Source organism: Solea solea, chromosome 3 (assembly GCF_958295425.1).
Source record: "Solea solea chromosome 3, fSolSol10.1, whole genome shotgun sequence".
Taxonomy (NCBI): Eukaryota; Metazoa; Chordata; class Actinopteri; order Pleuronectiformes; family Soleidae; genus Solea; species Solea solea.
Window position 1 is genome coordinate 10994823 of NC_081136.1, and position 9194 is coordinate 11004016.

Below are 9194 nucleotides of genomic sequence, written 5' to 3' on the forward strand. Positions count from 1 at the left end.
TTAAATGAGGGGAAGTGACAATGTGTTCAGAGAGTAAAAGGTTAATTAAACTCCAAACAAGTAAAGAGGAAGGACAGGTAATACTGTGAACAGTACATTCCAGTACAACCCTATTTTAAGTAGTCTGAAATCATATGATTTCATTAAAATGGGTCAAAAATACTTGATGCATGGATACCATGGTGTGTCATATTTGTGCTGATGCATTTTATACCACCTATAACCTGCAATTTCAAGAACACCACACTGCTACAACCGTCTGTTCTCCCATAAAGGAAGAAAACAGATACCAACATGACATGGCTCTGTGCTATTTTTTCTTCTTTTATCTTATAAGAAATCCACACAGCTGCTGAAATGATCACTGTGTGGCAGACAAGCATTTCCTGGTTACATGACAGCGTTGGCGTGTGTGCAAGATGGAGCATTTACGTCATATTTGGAGTTTATGGATCTTGACCGATATTGAATATGTTTCATATTGGCTCATAAAGATACAGTGAACACTTAGTTAGTGAAAGGCATAGGTGATAGGTTAGCCTGCAATTAAAGGAACCAATATGTTCTCATAATTAATAAAGAAAAGCCACAATCTATATTTAACTAAAGAAGCACACAAATATCCTCAGCAAACTTCATTCATATGAAGCCTTCAATGAGATACTTAAGACACCAGTGTGGCAACACATGACTGACATTTATACAGGACGGTCTGTAAAGATGTTTTCATAGAAAATCTTAAGTACTGACTTTTCTTTCATATCTCTTTAGGACTAAATGCTGCATTTTCCACCTCATCTTCACCTTAACTGTTATTTCAAAAAGTGCACTCTTGTGCTGTTCAGCTCTAAATAACATATTCCTCACCATAACTGAATATGTATTGTTGCTTTGCCTTGAATGCCTCGTCGGTTCAGCGAGACTTCAAGTATGTGGCGATGATAACAAAGTATGTAAGATGCTTTCTGCCCAAAACCTTGCATTCATTAGTGGAAGGAGCCTTATGATGGAAGCTGAGTTTATCAAGTTTCCTGTTAACTCAAGAGGAGTTAAAAGGTTTTCAAGATTGTTTGTGTGGTTAATGCAGAAAGATTATTTCTTTAAAAGGCCCGGGTGCATTATGTTCCGGGGAGACCATGTTGTGTCCTTGAGGTGTGATCAAATTCTAAAAATCCATTGACCTAATCAGCAGAGAAAAGTGCAGGAATGGCTGCCTCACAAAAGCAGCTTTATGCCCAAGGACAAATCTGCCAAGTCAATCTGCGGCTCTGCCCATTGATTCATACCACAATGCAAAACAACACTGGAATGTTCCCGATGCACTGGACGTTCGTTCCACATAATACCACAGCCTGTCTTATATGAATACAGGCTAAATGCCCATAAGTGGACATGAGGCGACGAGGTGATAAAAAAGTGTGACCTCCTCACACATTTAGTTGCATGTACACACAAAAAGAGGATGGAAGCGTCCTTGAATCCTGCAACAGCAGTAAAGTTGTAAATTGACAGCCTCTGGGTCTTAAAATGTAAGATTTAGGTAGCAAACCTATAGACATCAGTGAGAAAAGGTAGACAGACACTTTGGCATTTCATTCTGTTCTACCAAAGCTTGAATTCATTGTGTAGAAAGGTAGATTAAATTGTGTAATCTCAACTTTTTGCTGTCTGCCTTTGTTCGCAGAGAGAAGATTCATCCAGCACTCTGAAAGGCTGTTAAAAAAAAAATGAAAATTGGAAACAGAATCACAGCTCAATAATGTGTTGTCATGAACTTGTGTGTGTGTGTGTGTGTGTGTGTGTGTGTGTGTGTGTGTGTGTGTGTGTGTGTGTGCGTGTGTGTGTGTGTGTGTGTGTGCGCGTGAGTGTGTGTCACAATGCCACAATAATACAACTGTGATGGACCATCTGTAATTCTTTGGTCTAAATGGTTGTTTGTTCAAATGTTCAGCCTGAGTTACAGGCCTTGAGTCCAGTTTGCAGATGGGACTAAACACACACTTTTGAAATATTTTCATCCTCGATAAAAGCACGACCATTTGCTTTGTATGACAATTCATCAGCAAACCTTCAAAATAAACCTAGAAAAAAAACATACACACAGCAGCAATATGAAAACATTACTTAAGTGATTGTATTATAACCTACTGGATTGTTTTTTGGACTTTATACACCATTTTATTTTACAAAAAATAATCATAATTTGCTTTGATACATAAATATATTGGGAAAATAATTCATTTCAAACCTTGTATTTTTCTTTATTATATATATATATATATATATATATATATTTATATATATACACGTATATATCGTACAAATTCTTGTGTATATATTAATGTAAGCATTTAAATTTGACGATCAAGATGGATTAAAGATAATTCTTGACCACAGTTGGAGCACAAGGTCTATGCAGTAGCTGTTCTGGAGCTTGTGATTATATCACATGATCTTGATCACATGATGCAGCATGAGTCTGGTTAGGAAAATCCATATTTTGATAAAACATCAGCAGATGATCTGTTGATTTGTTACAGTAGCAACAAATCAAAAGGTGCAGTCAAAGACAAAGACTAAGACAGGGTCGTTGAAAAAACTCCATCCTCATGAAGACATGTGTTAAAGTACTATACATTTTTACTCTTAAATAGAAATTATGCAAAACTGTACTCTTTGTCTGAACTCTGAACATGAGCATTACCGTGAAGCAAATAAATAATTAATTAATTAAATGAAGATTACAGATAAAATGTTTCAATTTTGTCGTTATTTATTAAATAATATGCCTATTTTTCATATAGCTAACATAAGATGCAGATGTTTTATTACTGAGCCATATTATACTAAGAAATGAAGCACAGCCTAATTTCAAAATGTTTTTGAACCAAATAAGATCATATACATAATTAAGCTATTGGTTATGGGCCTTTATTATATTAAATGCCTGTTCAATTTTGAACAGACATTGCCTGTTGTTGCTATTATGTTTTTGTTTTATGTCAGTTTTTTTTCCGTTGGAATATTCTATATATGTGTGTGAGTGTGTGTACATGTGTGCGTGAGATTTGGATACATATATAAAAAAGGGAAAAAAATAAATAACACCACTGCCTTCTGTTGCTCCTCACATAATGTGAATAACAAAAAAATGAACATGGCACTAAAAAGCTAATTCATTAAACTGTAGGCAAGACCAGACATCAAAATCTGACTCAAACTCTGGCAATAAAAGCCTATAAAAACCTATAAACCTATAAAGGAGTGCAAATGTGTAAAAAGGCACTACACCCTTAATCAATCAATCAATCAATCAATCAATCAATCAAAATCAGAGTCAAGTTAGGAGAGACTGTCCTAACTTACAAGAATTGAACAGAGCCTGCATAGTTCCCGTTTAAACATGCTCACAATACCAGCCACAAATTTCAATTCTCATTCATTTGCAGCAAAATCAAACAACAACTGGGAAAGTGTCATCCTCTATAACAACATTTCACCCACAAACTCAGTGCTATAGCTTGCAATTCTTGAGTATTGTTCACTTAAAAACAATACAGTTTAGATTTCATACGCTGTTGTCAAGGTCGGGTATCAATGTGTGCCTTGTAGAATATTGGCCAAACCTGACGTGAAACAAACAGACGTCCTACAATATTTTGTCCAAGCCTGAACCGAATGCGACATGAGTTTTTTCGTTCAGTGACTGTGTCAGATGGAGTCTATGTTCTGGTCATGCCGGAAGTACTGAACTAATCTTTTTAATTAACTGATTCTAATGATTCGATACACAAACTGCTTTGCTCATCACTAGTTTTTGTTTGTGTGGCGTATAAAACAACATTGAGGAGGTACTATAGTAATGGAAAACAACATGCCTGATACCCAAACCATGTATAGTCAAGCTGAGTAACTGTCATGGTGGCTATAGCCTTTATTTATGGTTCTGACAAAATTCCATTTTTAGTGGGAAACTCTGAGCAACCTTACAAACCCCAACATTGGATTCCAAAATAGCTAGCACGATACTAACACTGCTACTTTTACTGTTAAAAGCACTTGTGTAAATCAGTCGTACTCTTTCATTTTTAACCCTAAACATGTTGCTATGATGTTAGTGTGTGCAAAATATCATGTAGAGTGCTGTCAACTGGTACTGCTAACAATGGCTAACGACGGCTAGCTAGCCCGAGATACGTTTCCCTCGCGGTGAGTTCCGACTTCCGAGTTCTGACGTAGCAAACAGACACACGCACGCACTGATACACACAAGTCACACACCTCATGAGTTATCTAAAGCAGTTATGGGTATAATAAACGTTCAGACTCACCATTAGGAACACCAGTGCTTCTTCTTTAATTATTGTACAACTGTAACTGCAGTTAACAATGTACAATAATCCAAACATCGTGGTTTCCATCGTGGGTGGCTTCATTCGCGTCTGTGTTGCGTTCACTGTCCTGTCGTAAATAGTATCACCTAAATCTAAACAGAGACGCTACGTCAATTTACTCATCACTTTCAACTTATTATCACCTACATTTACTCGTGATACACCTTTTTATTAATTGTTTGCAGCATATTTTCTATACTACAATCAAATAAACGGCATTTAAATTATCCCTATTTTACTCTATGTTTCAATTAAAGAACTTGAAATGACCATGTTAATTGACATGACCTAACCCCACCTAAATTTTAACAGGAAACATACAGGTGTTACTGATAACAATAATACTGGACAGTGTGTATTATGTTGTTTTACTTTTACTATTTACTATATTCCTGTTCACACCTGTGCTCTTCCTAATGTCACATGTCAAAATGTGGCCTGTTAATGTATGCACTGCTTCACCTTCACAACTTACAGTTTACTGACTCCATTGATTCATTATGTCTTATTCTTCCAAACACATGCACCAGCAGCTCTTTCATCATCTCATTTCCTGCCATAGGGTTATTAAAGAAAATACAATCCCTGAAACCTGCTGTTCCCCCCTCTCTCTTGCTCCCTGTTCCTCAGTTTTTAGGTCCGTTTGGTTCTCAGGAATGCAGCTGTGTCTTTTCAGCAAGTTTAAGCCGACTCTTGTGTGAATCGTGTCAAAACAGGCGGACATCACTTAGTCCACGAGAGCTGAGCGAAGCAGGGAGATGCTGAGAAAGGCAGGCAGGCTTGGGGCCACCACTGAGCCGTCCAGTCCTTAAGGTCACCAGGTAATTAACCTCTGACCAGGCAGCGGGGGCCCAGCCCTGATTTCTTGGCGTGTCTTTTGCGCTGTCTTCATCTACTTCCTTTCCATCTGTCTGTGAATTGTGAGTGTGTTTTAAAGTTAAAGGGCAGCAGACTTGCATTCAATGTGGTATGTTTTGATTTATTAATATTACTGCTGGGGTAAAAAGAAGGTGAAAGAAATGACACCCTCAAAAATGCTGGTACATTATAAATATTGCAAGGTCCAGTTTAGGATGGTTTATTTGCAGGTACATCTTCATACAAGTTTCTCTTTAAGAAAAAATAAAGTTGGTATTTGTGGCCTTAAAATAAGTGTGTTGCTATTCTGAGGCTGTCATTTTGTGCCGCCATATACTCTATCTAACTATCTTGTAACATATTCTGGAGCTGCTGAACTGTGAATTTCTCCGTGAGTTGAATAAAGTATCTATCTATCTATCTATCTATCTACAGCAGCCCGAATGGACAAACCAGCCAGAGTGTATGTGTTTTGAAGCGGAAGCTTACAAAGCCAATGGCATCCTTTCTGGCATGTGAAGGCCACCATAGTTTCTTGACACCATTCCAACCTGCGGTCACACAATTATTTGTCATTACCTCTTAAATTATGCTCCTTTTAATACATGTTGCTGTTGCCTCTGTCTGTGTTGACATAAGATGAATCACTTCCTGTGTGCAGTGCGGTGATGTCACCAGGTGACACGAGATCTAAACACAGCCGTACTGGGAAAAACAGACTTCATCAACATTGTGTGAACTGCATGGTTTAAATGTACCACATTTGACATTATATGACATTATAAAATTGAAATTGTACATTTAATGTTGACTTTGGCAGCTAAATAGCTGATTAAAACTCATCTGTGAGCCCATTTTTCCCACTCTCTGTCATCTCACTGCTGCCGTTTTCCTGCTAGAGCTCCTCTCCTCATCTGCTCAGTCAAACTAATCCCCTCCCTTCTATCCCCCCGCAACCCTTGACCCTCTGCACCTCTTTGAATGTCACATGACTGTGCAGGTGTGGAGGGGTCTCTGCCCCAGCCGACCCCCAATTAGTGACCCTAATTAGTGGAGGGGCCCCCCTGATGGGCCGCTGAGCTGCTTTATAGGAGGAGGAGGAGGCGGCAGGAGAGCGTGGGAGGAGAAGTGGGTGCGACGGGACAGTGATGCATTCCTAAAGGTCTGGTGCGCCTCCAGAAACACACACACAAACACATACGGTGGCGGTTAAAGGAAAACAGAGCCAACATGGAGCCCGGGGCTCATTTGTTGATGCACAACAAACAGAGTTTGAGTGTTGATGTGGAATTGATCCTGTGTGCACACACTTGCACACAAGACTTTGAACAGGAAGGAGGATAGTGAGAAGCATCAGGTGCAAAATCACACAGACGATTTCAGGCTTTCTTTCTTTATTTTGGTTTGTTTGTTTGTTTACTGCCTCACTCTCTCTTCTAGTAGTATTTTGTTTTCACGTCGTTGTTATTGTTCACTGATTAATGATGAGGCTATTCTTAAAACCTGTACTGAATTTTATTGTGATTGTGTTTGTATATAGAGTCGACCTACTGTGCACTGATTAACAATGATATTAATTGTAATTAATGGAACATCTCAGTTCATACGGTGTAATATTGCTTGTGGAAGGTCAAGGGTTTGTTTTAAACAAACAAACATCACCACCCTGTTATTCAACAGCCTTAAAGAGGCCATTTATGATCAGAATAAACTGTGCATATATTTAATTATACATTTACTGTAATAAGGTAGTAAACGTGAACTGAATGATTTTAATGAGCTCAAAGCAAAGAGCAAAAGATTCAAATCATTGTTTGATTTTCAAGGTAGAAAAGGCAGTTCCTTTAATTAAGGACTAAACATACGTATGCCTGGATATTGCTGCCTAGTGCTTTGTTTCTTATCTGTGTTATATGCACTTTTGTATTGTGCAATGGTATGTCTGATTTTCGTTTACAAAATGCACAGTTATCTTTATTTAACTTACTGAATATAGTTTAAATGAACTTTTTACACTGAAGTAATTAAAGTTTGTCCACAATGTCCTTTTGTCGGTGTATTGTTTACTGTACAAACACTAAAAGAGCTGTGTCGATTGAACTTTTTTTTCTTTTTTTCAGTACATAATGATTAGTTTATTCTATTGGCCTATTCTATTTAATTGTGTTGGACAATGTTTCTATACTGTTGAGCTGCTGTGCACTGTGACTTTTAAACGGAAGTCTTCTTTGCAATAATTATTAGTACAAGCACTGGTGGAGCATGTATAATATGGCAGCTAATGGGAGACTATTGGTTAAAAAACAGCAATAAAAACCCAATTATCTGAGTGCTGTTGCTCCTCAGTGAAGCTGTTTAGCACCTCAGTTTGCTGCTCCTGTGTGTCGCCTCCCTGCTCTGCTCCCCATCTTTAAATCAGGCCACCCATCTGGTCTCCTTTCTGCTCGCCCTCTCGCCTCTTCCTTTGCTCCAATAAAGGTGCCAATCACTGTAATTGGCACCCTGTGGATCAATTGTCCCGGCCAGGAGAAGTGCCCCATGCTGCAGTCTGCACAGAGGGGAAACAAGAAGTGTGTTACTTTTTTTACCGGCTCCGGGTGCAGATGATCGTGAATGGCGATGTGTCACTATACAGTTTAGTTAGTAATGATAAAATAAATAAAGACTAATGATTGATGATTTATTCGACATGAAGTGAATTCTTTTTGAATGATTCTTGAGTGTTGTTTATTTTTACTTTCCCTGGGTGCGGTTTACCTACAGGTTTCCCTTACTACCTTTACTTGATTTTCTCATAATTCTTTCTTGTATTTATGAGTGTAAAAACTAAATAAATAAAATTATACATAAGTTAAAAAACTTTCCAAAAAAATAACCCAATGCCAAACAGCCTTTCCTCATGACAAGGCATTATTTATTTCTATTTTCTCTACATTTTCTACTTGTTATGAGTATGACGTAATTTCCTGTGAGTTTGTAATTTTAGTATGTATATCTTGTTGCCATACATTTAATAAAGAGTGACTTGTTTTTGCAGTGTTTATCTCACCCCTGCATGTATATATCCCAATTTGAGCATTGTTTCCCTTGTTCTGTTTTTCTTTGTCTCAGTTTAATGTCCTTGCTCACTCTGCCTGGTTTTGTTCTGTTTTATTATGTTGTGTTTTGCTTTATCTCTTCTTCTTGTTGCATCACAATATCTGTCTATGTCCTGCATTTATGCTTGTGTTTTGTTTTGTTTTTTCCATTTCTTTGTATTTGCAACAAAGAAATTAAAAGAAAAATGTGCAAGCTTTGTAATGAAATTAAATTTGATTAAACTATTAAATAGTTTAATAAAATAAATAAGTGGATTCAAGGTTTCTTTTTTATTATTATTTTTAAATTAGAACTTTGTTATCTGTGTTTTTTCACTCTGAGGTTTTTATGTAAAAACCTCAGAGCTAAAGCATCCAGTGTGATTTAGGCCCCGACACAATCACAATAATGTCCAGAAATTAAAACTAACCAGGAACTAACCTGGTGTCTTCTTATCAAAAAGGCCAAATACACCAAAACAACACAAATGATTCATATGTACTTGGATTTGCTAAAGGTTCTGTTTGCTTCAAAGTCCTGCTCTTTTCTTGACTTCAGTTCAACCAACATATTTCCACATTAAATGACAAAGAACAAAAGGATGTTGTGTCCAGTGCAGATATTGCTCTTTCCGATCTTTATATTGAATGAAAAGGGACTTTCAAACCACAGATGAAAGCTTAGATTTGTAATTTTGGAACTATTTGGTGTGAACGTTTACTTTTGACTTCAGAATTGTACAATTAAAAACCATTTATCTTTTTCTGTGCCTGCTCGGGTCAATACAGACTCTAGTTTCTTTCACTAATTCACCAGGGGGGGAAAAAAACTCATTTAAAGTATCAGATTTATTTCATAGGAGCA